The 12,038-nt window shown below is 39.3% G+C and overlaps 1 long non-coding RNA gene across 1 annotated transcript in view; it reads right to left on the bottom strand.

Annotated features, from left to right (window-relative positions):
- LOC308066561 overlaps window positions 1–11,600 on the bottom strand; it is a 90,047-nt gene extending 78,447 nt beyond the window's left edge. The window contains exons 1-2 of the long non-coding RNA XR_013929200.1: window positions 11,538–11,600; window positions 2,717–7,917 (exon numbers count right to left, since the gene is read on the bottom strand). This is a non-coding gene — a long non-coding RNA (uncharacterized lncRNA). The remainder of the gene's footprint in view (window positions 1–2,716; window positions 7,918–11,537) is intronic.
- Between the last annotated feature and the right edge of the window lie 438 nt (window positions 11,601–12,038).

The following is a 12,038-nucleotide window of genomic DNA, read 5'->3' as shown; positions in this document are numbered from 1 at the left end:
AGATCAACACTCTTTTTGTTTGCTTTCCTTTTTTAAACACTGAATCAAACTGGGGACAAAGGCTGGACATCTTTACAGTTAATAAAGGAAATAAATTATTAAAGTTTTACAGTAAAGGTCAATGTATGACTTGCAGAAAGTGTCAGATTGACACACTGAAAACCAAAACCTTGTTTAGCCACAGAATAAATGTTGTTCAGCAGCAATTACTGAGCTTGTTCAGATTTTTCCTGCCAGTTTGAACTGGCACAGTATCTCTGATTTCTACAGAAAAGAACCACTTCATCCAAGGAAAATAAGAGTTTATTGCTTTCTATCTTATTATTTAAAAACAAACAACCTGTTACACCAATAAACAGTTCAGATACAGCTTAGACAAAGACACATAACATGACAATGGTTTTTGTGATTTTCTGTGTGCTGGCTTTTCAATGCACAACGAATCAAAAAACACCCGTTTTTAATGTCCTCATCCCACCCATAGAAGATCAAAGCCAACTTTTTAAAAAAGACTACTGGGAATAAGGGATAGAAAAAGTAAAAGGTTTAAGGATAAGTAGAATAGAACAGACAGAGTCCTAGACAATATGTGTTTCTGTGAATGGAAAAAAAATATTACACAAGTTGCAAGCCTGATTTCCACTTTTATATGTCCTCTAATATAATTTGTGTATATTCTCAAATATTAATGTCCATAACTGACTGACTTCATGAGGCTCTTCTGCATCAAATTAAAATTTAGATCCCCCCCCCCCCGCCTTTTTTTTTTCTCATTTATTTCCAGGAAATGTTCTGCCTTGATCCCATCCTCCCTCTAGGGAAGTCCATGAACATGTTTAACAGCATATGAAAAAAGTTGTGTACTTTTTTTTTTTTATAAACAAGTTAAATCTGGTGAATGATGGCTGATCATTGTGTCTTACCTCTGTGAACTTCTAGAAAGTTCAATATTTGGTGAAGAGGAGGTTGGGTGCAAAATTCTTAGTGGCTTACTGACTCACGCAGTCTAGCAGTCTGCTATTGCAGACAACCATATCATATAATCTCTTTTATAAACTAAGTAAAATTTACCTTAAAATTAATTGATTGCATTTCTTTAAACAGAAGGACATTTCTCATTCCTATGATAGTTCCTCTAACTTCTAACTTAAATTTTATAATGACCCTTTGGGTTTGTGCCAACAATGTCCTTTAGATTAATTAGTTCTTCTCCCTCCCTGATGTTTATTCCATTCTGATGCATTTTCAGAGAGCAATCATATCTCTTCTCAGACTTCATTCTGTGAGTCTAAGCTAAGATTCTTTTTATTTGCTATTGTAATATGTACCTGCTAGTTCACTGATCATCCCTGAACAGAAATTCTTTTTAGCTTTTCAGCACACATACTTCTTTATGTATTTTGATATTTTTTCTAATTTCTATTACCATAATTTTCTTTTTATGTCAGTAATCTACTTCTTCCTGCAAGATATCCCAGCCCACCTCTGATTTGATGATAATTACCAACTTCGCACTTTCAACAATATTTAACAGGCCATAGTGACTTCAGCACAAAAAGAAAATCAATGAAAATATTGTTAGGATGGTTCTAAGACTGATCCTTGAGGAACTTCAGTCATAATTTTTTTCCATGTTTTTCTTAATTGTAATTTGGTGTCACATTCTTTTCAGCCAGTCTCATGCTTATTTTCCAGTCTTAGTACTAATCCCATTTTAGTACTAATCGCTTTTGTTGGGTGGTAGCATAGTATACACTTTGCTGAATTAGAGGTAGATTAAATCTACCGTTTCCCTTGCCTAAAAGTAAAAACTCACTTATAAATGAACGACACCTGGCTAAATTAACACGATCTACTTATAACGATCTAATTTAGTATTTGCTCAGTTTTCCACAAAACTCCACATCTTTCATTATTCTTTCCCCTCAAACTTTTTTGCAAGCTTGCATAAAACAGGTTTGGCGAATTGTTTTATAGTTGTCCAAACTGTTTCCTTCCTCCTCTTATTAATTAATTATGCATACTACATTTGTTATCCTCCAGTCAGATTCACTTGAGTCACTATGTTGTGTGCTCTGTCAGTGTTCTGGAATAGCCAGAAGCAGAACTTCAGTATAAAATATGGAGTTTAAGGGGCATAAAATTATAGTCCATTTCTGTTTAGCAAAGTATTAAAATAGGTAACGATGTCTTTTCAGCTGATTTGTGCATAGACCTAAATTCAAAAACATCCTTAAACTGAATAAATTTCTACTTAGAAATAGTATTGTAACATTTCATCCACAATGCAGACGTCACAAGAACTTACCTGCTACTTAATGCACAATATGTTTGGCTATTATGTAGTTTCATTCCTATTATTTTTTCCAAGACAAATAAGACCACATGTTTCTTGAGTGCACCAGTGAAAGGATTACTTAGCCAGTGCTTCAGGTAATGTAGCTAAATGTAAGGCTTTAGCCACCAGCTACCCTGAAACCAGTGAAAAATGAAATAAGTTATGAAAGCTTATTTGCTATGCATCTTGCTAACCCTTACCTCGTAAAAAAGTCTCACTTGTCCAACTGAGATCAGAAAGAGAATATATAAAACTGTGTGTTTCTGGATCACAACAGTGATATGTATGCAAATTATTTTATCACAAAGGTGACAAGCTAATCCTTCAGAAGAAAAAAAAAAAAAAGAGGGAAAAAAAAAAAGTCCATTAACAACTCACTTCACACTTCATTTAACAGCAAACATCAACAGGACTGGCTGTGATGCACCTCACAAGAACCCTCCTTGCTTTCTGTTGGTTCTCTCCTTCCTGAAAGGGTGAAGGGAGGAAAGAGGAGAATTTAAAAAAAATAAATAAATAAAAATTAAAAAAAAAAAATTGGAGAATTGGCAGAATGCATAAATACAGTGAAGAAAAACGCACCTTGTTGTCCTACAGACCTTCAAACCTGCCCCATTCTGGACCCTTAAATGGCAACTAATGCTGCATATTACTCACTGTATAACCTGGAGAATATCTGAAAAGCCTCAGACACAGCAGTTACTTCAGAATTTATTTTATAACTGAAACGGCTGCCCGAGGGTGCCCTCAAATAAACTCCTTATGTGTGGGCTCAAAACAAACCTGACGCTGTTGTATTTATAGATCATTTCTGGAATAAGTCTAAAGGAGGTTGCATGTTCTACCGCGTAGAGCCAAGGAGCTGGGAATAGGCTCTCAGGATACCAGGTGCTACTCCCAGTAGTGCCATTGACTGACCTCTTTATGCCTCAAGCTGCTCAGCTGTAAAATTGAAGGTTTTTTAAAAATAAAATCAAGAACTCTGAGAAAACCAACAATAGCATGGTTTCAGGCAGGTCATGAAGTCAACTGATGGCAGTTCTATTCCTGGCTCTGAAATGTACTCAGCTGAACCTGGAGCAAGTTATTTAGGGCAAGCCCACACCACGCAACTCAGCAAAGAGCACTGAGCCAGCTTAGAGCAAACCTGGTTCAGAACCAGAAACAAGATAGCTGCAGCAGGATACTGTTTCACCTGAGCTAGCTCACTAATTGGCTCTAATTTGGGCTAATTAACCCAAGTATGCAGGATAGGATAAATCAGCTATACTGACTCACATGCACGGGCTAGTCTTTTTGCAAGGTGCTGCTGTATGTTGGATAGCTACACTAGTTGGCCTGGAACTACCTGGAATCTCCCTGTCACAGCACAGGATGATGCTGTAAGATGCACTCTGAAGTCATAATACTTAATAATTGTGCACAGATCACCTTTTTTATGTTTTGGTTGGGTTGGGTTTTTTTTTTTTTGTGTGTGTTTGGCTGACTGAGAATCACCAAAGTAAGATTTCTTCACACTTCTTTCAAAATGATGGTAGAAATTGAGTACAAACTCAGGCTTAAATACCAAATATTTATCTTTTCTTTTTCCCCATAGAGGTGAAATTACCATAACTTTGAACAAGAGCAGCTGTTTCAGTAATAAAGTGAATATGGCAAATAAAAGATAAATGAAGAAATATATTTATACAGGACATGAAAACTGTTTGTTTTGGAGCCATTGTCAATAAATGAAAATCATAAGGTAGATAAAAATAAGATTGTTTTAAGGGATTTTTTTTATTTCCTTCAAACCTCCAGCAAGTTGGAGATGAAATCAAGAAAAAATATGAGGGACTGACTTGCTCATCAATGCCAACCTTTTCTTACCGAAATACCTGAGCTCAGTATTGCCACTGCAATCCTCCCCCATCACCCTGAGGTCTGCTCACACGGAGTGGCCATTGATTTAAATGGTGTGATTTAGAGGAGTGAGAGCTGCCGCACGCAGCCTTTTGTTCTCTCCCAGTACTCACACACAAGTCCTAAGAGCGGTGAAGAGGCTAATGCCGAGGCTCGCCCAGTGAATCAGCAGTCGGGCTGCTCCCTTACAGAGCCACCCAAGGCGCCCTCAGGCAATAAGCAATGAAGTCAGGGGGAGGTTAAGGTATTAGGCCTAAGACAGTTTGTCCTAACGTTTGTCACTGGAATTAGATTAGTCACAAGACTTTTTTCAATGTTTTAAAACAATCTAGAAAGGGATCTTCCACTTTTGCTTAGATAGAAAATATCTCTCTCTCTCTCTCTCTCTGCTTTTTTCATTCATTTCAATCTGATGAAAGCAGGGAAGGAAACATTCCAGTCCTGTCCATTAGAATGTTTTAGCTGACTGTTGTATACAGATATTTGCTATTAAAAGCATGCAGTAATTTCAAGTTGATTGTAAAAATATGTGCTCTGTCATATATGACTATTAGACATTAGCTGTTCACTCTGAGGCTATGAAATGTTCCTGTCTTTGTCATTTTCTTTGTTCATGAAACTATGATGGTTTTAGAAATCGGTTAGTGGGACTTAAAAACTCCAGTGTTAGCATGAAACTCTTCTGTTAGTGACTGGCCATTTAGCTGTGGAGTAAGCCACATGCCAGCAAAGATCTTCTAAAGATCTTCAGCTACGGTCTTCTCAAGGCAAGAGGACCACTGGACACTGTTTATATAGAGGGACTTAAGAAATGAGAAATGCAGATTTGGGTTTGAAGCAATAGAGCTGGGGAAAGAAGGAGGATAGTAATAGCAGCTCTTAAAAAATTGAAGCTGGGAGAGGAGTGCTTAAAGGCTTTTTTACAGAGAGATTATTTTGCATTCTAAGTTCACATGAAGCCAGGAGAGAGGAAACCTCAAGCAAAAAGAGAGAAAAGGTATAAGCAAGGAGAAAAACCTGTGTGGTCTGGAGAAGAAAAAATGTGGCAAAGGGGAAATTTTCTATACATCCTATAGCTGGGGACTTCTAAGAGAATTTCTAGGACCTTTCCAAAAGATAACACAGGAAATATAAATTCTTCATTTCACAAATACCCTAAAACATTTCTGGCGTGGCCAGAAGTTGAAAAGAAAAGTAAAAGAATAAAAGAAAATACTGACTTGCAGGACTATGTCCAAATCTCACAGTGTGTCAGAAAACTGAGGAAAGTAATCAGAGGCTAATGGTTATTTGTTTTATTGTTCTAAATCAGTTATATCCCTTGAAGTAATTAAAACAAAAATTACTTATGTAGGAACTTACCCACACATGCATATGATGTGTAGTGCCTAAGCTAGCACTGACCCAAAGTAAATCAGAGAGGAGAAGACAGTAATCGTAGCAGCACAACCCTAAAATAGCCAATTAACATCAGGGCTCAACTATTGTTTCCGGGATCTGAACTGATACATTAGTAGGTGTACAAATACTGGTTTATATAATGATTATCCCAAGACTCAGCACCACGTTTCATTGTAAGGCAGAAACACGCTTTGATTAGCTTTTGCAAAATCTACTGCAGTTGTGTGCTTCCCCCAATTTTTTTTTCCTGAAAAACACGAAGCCATTTTTCCACGAGTCTGCAAAAGTTGAAAGCGTCGGTATGCTATTTCAAAGGAAGATTAACAAATAATCTCCACTGAACATATCTCAACAAGTTCAAAAGGAGAGGTCATATTGCCATTTGTTGAGCTCAAGGGAAATGTACGAATTTCCCAAGGCTCCTAATATGGTCTGACCCACACATAACAACCTGGAGTAGCTCCATCAGGGAATTCTTATCCAGTGCTGTGCTACAAACGCAAAACTTCATGGCACTGAGATTGACAGCGTTAACAGCATTCACATGGACACGCAGCTGTCACAGAGAGCTTGCTATTTGAATTTAAATGAAAAGAGAGCTATGTGGTTGCTTCCATAGGACAAAAACAAAACAAAACAAAACAAAAAAAACAACCAAAAAACCCTATTCAAAGGCAGTGCCAAGCTATAACATCATTTGAAAAGTGCGCTGAACTCATAGCTGACTTAAAATTTGGAAATGGCATACAGCTTTGGGTTTTGGGCCATTGCTATATTTTGGTAGCAATTATGCATAATAAATTCCAGAAATCATGATCACTTTGTATTTATTTGAAACATGAATCCAAATCCAGATAGGAATGCCTAGTGTTTTGTTTTGTTTTGTTTTTTAAACTGACTTGTACTGTAGTAAAATAACCCAGTGTTTATATGCTATAGTTGTGCTAGCACCCAAAAAAATGTTCAGTACTCTAACTAACTTAGTTTCAGACACACTCCAATTTTTGTCCATAGAATGCTTGTTAGAGAAAAATACGAATTTGTACTTCCATATATTTGTATCAAAAGTATGATGTTTTGATGGTATTGGGCATTGCTTAAAAATATATATATAAATAAAATGGTAGTTTCCTGAAACTCCATGATAATTTAGCAATTTTGACAATGTTGGAATTTACCCCTTGTGAACTAGTAGAGCTCACCAACAGAGCTGATGGGAATTTTTCAATTTAAAAAAAATGCATTGGAATGTGATGATTTGTTGAACCCAAACACTTCATCCAATGCATCTGCAGTTTGACAAGACCTCACTGGATTCCTGCCTGAATTCCTGGAAGAGTACCAGGCTAGGGAGAACCTGGTGGTGTTCGTGTTTCTAGTTCTGAAGACAACCCAGCAAAGCAGAAATCCTGCCTTTTTGCCATCTGTGTGGCAATGTATATTTCCTCATAACACTTTCTAAATCACTGGAGGCAGAAGTAGCACAATATTTCTTGGAACATTATTTTGGGGATCTATCATTGTTTTATATGGTCAACACACCATAGACATTCTCTTGGCCATGTGCAGATACTATTCGCTTATTGCAATTTCACCAGACAAGAATCACGTTCTGTTAGTGCAATTAGTGATGCTGGTGTCATTTAAACAACTAAGTTCCTCTTCTACACAGGGCTTGTTAGCTCAGGCACAGCACTAGACAGCTAACTGCAGCTGATTACAAAGGCAAACCCTAAGCAGCTTAACTTTTTTTAATGCCTTGCTGTTTTATTGTCTGCTGTCTGTAAGATATCTATGATCTTCCTGATTATATCCCAGGCTCACACTTGACTCATTGTGTTAGTAGACTGTAAGCTGTACTACTCTAATCAGAGAACAGAAACAACATGTGGCTAACATGGCTACTCACAACGAGGCAGAAGATTTCTGTCTGTAGACATCAGGTATCACATATTCAAGAGAACGATTAGGCAATAACTTCATCATACAAACATTAAAGTCAAATTCCAGTTACAAGTAATTCAAGAAAACTCATCTGTGCTCAGGCATCTGGGACATATAGGAAAGCTGCTATTCACTGCAGATTTTTCTTTCGCATCCTATACACGGCTTTGTACATACTCATCAAAAAGCCATAGGTAAAAGAATTAAAAATGAACTTACCATGCCTTGTCAGTTACCATTTGATCCAGAAATGATTGATGTTAAAGGAAGAGTTTTACTGACTTCAATGGGCTTTCCATCACAACTTTGGTGATGAAGTTAGTACTGAATATCTACAAGAAATGGAGATGTTGTTATGCACTTTTTAGAATTCAAGGTTTGAAAAGTGAAATTAAAAACCGTTCAGGCTGAAGGAGGAATTTTCTTCACAGTCTCTAAAATGAAATTCAAAACTTGACCATATACAACAGCATCCTACCCTTTTTGAAAGAGTGTTCCCATTTAATCTGTGAATTACAAAGGCAAGATCCATAAAGTCATGTTGTTGTATTCTTTATTAAATTTAGAAGCTTAAAAAGCTTATCACAAGATGTTCCTTTTTTATCTCTTGTTCCCTTTTTTCCCTTATGTATTTTTCTGAAGAAGATATTAGAAGAATAAAATACACATAACTTGGCTAAAAATTACTAAGGACACATTAGTTAAATCCTTTATCAAGTGTACAAAGAGGACAGTAGGTAAAGAATGAAGCAGAGGTGTTTAGCATGACACAGGATTAGTAACAGAGAAGACAGTCTGTTGTGATAAAATAACTAGTTCTGTAGCTAAGGAGAAACTGGGAGATGTCACTAACCTGACTTCAGCAAGGCTTTAGATATAGTCTCCATCAGTACCCTTTTATCCAAGCTGGAATGTTATGATCTGGATGGATAGGTAGTGTGGATCTGCAGACAGATAGGATCTGTGGATCACTGAGTTCAAAGAGCTGATGGTTCACACTTCAAGGCTGGTTACAAATTTACCTCCTCAGAGTTTATACTGGTATTTTCACTGATCTGGAAGAGATGGAATTCACCCTCATCCAGCCTGTGGATGATACTCCATGGATCATTGGGTCACCATCTAGAAGTACCTATCCAAGCTGTAGGAATAAGACAACAAAACCCCCATGAAATTCAACAAGGAGAAATCCAAACTCCTGTGCGTGGGATGGAAAAATGTACTGCAACTGTACAGGCTAAGACTGGTTGGGGAACAGCTCTGCTGAAAAGGACCTGGGGCCTCAGCAGGCAGTTGTCAGCACCCTGGACGTACTCCCCAGCCCTCCTGGGGTTTGGCTGCCAGAGGTGGCTGAGTTCAAGGCCAGCTGGCTGAGCAGAGCTGTTGTGGAGAAGGAGCTGTAGGAAGTCATGGCAGGGCTTCCCCCCTCTGTCCCTTGGGAGCTGCTTTCAGCCGAGGCTCTCGCTCTTGGCCCCTGCCTGACCTACAGCCTCAGCCGCGTTGCAGCCCTGCCTGCACCTGCCCATGGCCCCGCTGAACCTGACCTGATAGACAATCCAGCTAAGCCCCAACTGACTTTCCAGCTTGACCTAGGACTTACCTTTTCACCACGGACCTGTGTGGCCACCACCAGGCTGTGTCTGAAGTTTAAACACGTCTCCAGACCTGCCCTGCTCACCTCTCTCCAGCAGTGTGGCATGGACACTGTCTGGAGAGGTCCCGCCCTGTGAGCCCTGGCATTGAGCTCAGCTCCCAGCCTCCCATCCCTCAGGGAGCAGCCAGCCCTTGCTGCACTCTGACAACAGACAGCTGAGCATGAACCAGTGTCCTGGCAGCGAAGAAAACCAGCTGCCTCCTGGTCTGTGTTAGCAGGGGCACACGCAGTAGATGAAGGGAAGGGCTCGTCCCTCTTACCCCACATTCTTTAGACGTATCTAGAAAACTGTGTCCAGTCGTGGGTCTCCCACTTCACAAAAGACCAGTAAACTGGAGTGAATTGAGTAGCGGGACACCAGGATGATGTGGAGTGGGAGCACTTGCCCCATAAGGAGAGGCTGAAGGAGCTGGGCTTTTCAGCCTGGAGCAGACGTGACTGCAGGGCAGCAAAGAGCATCCTGCAAGTACTAAAGAAGATGTTGCCAAGAAGGTAAGGCTGTTTTTTGTTTTTTGGGTTTTTTTTCTGAGATGCACAGCAAGAGGATATGAGACAATAGCCATAAAATGAAATAGGGATGGTTTGACCTGACATAAACAGAATTTTTTTCTCCATGAAGACTACTGAGCATTGGAAGAGAAGCTGTTCAGTCTCTCAGAGATTATTAAGACCAAACTGAGCAGCTTGGCCTTGAGCAGCAGGGTGGACTATCTCCTACAGCCTCTTCTAACCTGCATGATTATATTCTCCTGAGCAAATGCCTCCAGGAAGCAATGTTCATTTCCCTGTGATTTAGTAAGGACAGTGGGGCTTAATGCCCAATAAAGTATTGGGTAATGAGCATTGAATGTAAGTAGAAATAACAGGAATTTGAATCTCTCTGCTTCCGACACTCCACAAAATTATAGTGATAGTACAGGTGTTAGGCAGCTTCACTGGTATTAGGACCTCACTGGTGACTACTGACATTTCAAGAAAATGCCTAGAGAAAATGACATGGAGGTACAAGTGCTTGAAGCACCAAAGGCTAGAACACCCTTCGGAACAAAGCTCTGCAGAGTCAAAATTTCCTGTGTGACCTTTCTCACTGTCAGTGTATTGCATCTCAGTACATCTGGTCTCGAAGTTTATATGCGTATATCTTCTACACATGCACAGTAAATCCAACACTTTTAGGACATGTTGAACCCCCTGGGCATGCACAGAACAAACCACATTGCACATCTGTGGATGGTTTGATCCACATGGAGCTGGTTTGTAATATTTTGAGGAATTCCACATGTTTTGGTTGGTGGAGTATAACCTGCTAGGGCCAGAGACAGTGAGGAATCCTGGAAAAAACATAAATTCTTCAAAATCTTTGTATAGAAAATCTCTGCCCCAAAAAACCAGAACATGTCAAGGAAAACTTACATACACTGTAACATTTTCATAAAATTTTAGCCACTGCCTGATTCTGTCTCTTCCAGCATCCAGCAGTGGCATGTGCTGTATGGCTTCTGAGGAATGGCAGATGGGGAAGGTCTCTTACTTCTCCTCACGTGTACAGAACCTGCCAGCTTAAAGGAATTTGGTTTCCCCCACTGTAAAGAGATTAGAGGTTTTGCAGGATCTTCTGCAATATAGCAGACTTAGGACTGAAAAACCACTTAATGGCACCAGTTCCTAGGTACTTACAGATGCCCAAATAGCAGTCCAAAGGAATAATGTTTGTACATGTACCTGACAGTCCCATTCCTATGATGTACAGCTTTCGCTGCCTACAGCCGTTGAATATGAAGAGCAATAGTTCTCTACGTTTTCCTGACCTAAAGTCAAGAAAAAATGGTTAAATCCTGTGAAGCTGGGAGCACTTGAGGAGTTGTCACAGGGGGCGAAGATGGGGGGGGGGGGGGGGGGGGGCTGTCATTCAGCATCCTCGAGATTTTCGGTTTGTACCACCTACCTACAATTCTCTCTGTTATTATCGCACATTTTCTTTCCATCACTTACTGCAGTCACAGCAAACTCAGCTTCAGAAACTCAATGGCAGCTGCCACTACAGTTAAGGAGAATAGAACCAACTGGTACTTTCAATGGCTTATTCAGAGACCCAGTAAGAAAGAAAAATTACAACACTACTTCTACAGCTGTGCTGCTACATACTGAGACACAAACAGGATGTAAGGTTTTCGTCTGTAACTTTTGTCCTAGCTAGAGCCACCCTGGTACTACAAGGAAAAGAAATAGGAACATGAAGTAAAGGTAGTAAAATATTAAGAAAAGACCGTTTCCTCCTGAAAAGGCAAACAAACTTACTTGGCAAATGCCAGAAGGTGCCGTCAAGGACTGTTACAGGATATGTCCTTCCGTAAAGGAACCCTACTAGAAATGAAAAACAACCTAATTATCCTAATTTTAGAGGGTTCTTCCTTTCAGTATAGCCAGACAAGAAAAGACAGGAACTGAGGTTGCTGTAATAATCTATTTCTTCTGAATTTTTCAGCTCTTCATGCGCAGATAATCACAGCAAGAACTGGGAATTGAAAATACAGCTATTGTCAAAGGGGAAAGGGCATTTTCCTTCCTCAAGTACTGTTTTTTAAGAAAGAAAACCATGGCTACAAGCAATTAAAATATGTCGTTAACTCGCAAATACAAGGGTTTAATTGCCATGAAATATATATGTAAATGTAATTTGCTGCAGGCTTCGTGTCCTTATGCACATATGGCACTTACTTGCAGGTTGGTTTTAGGTTTTAATGTGAACATTTTGATAAGTAACCTGTGTAACTGGTTCTGCTATTATTTTTATGTATC

Source organism: Falco punctatus (genome assembly GCF_963210335.1).
Source record: "Falco punctatus genome assembly, chromosome: 6".
In the NCBI taxonomy this organism is placed as follows: Eukaryota; Metazoa; Chordata; class Aves; order Falconiformes; family Falconidae; genus Falco; species Falco punctatus.
The sequence above is the reverse complement of the archived record's forward strand: the minus strand, read 5'-3'. Positions and strand labels throughout refer to the sequence as shown.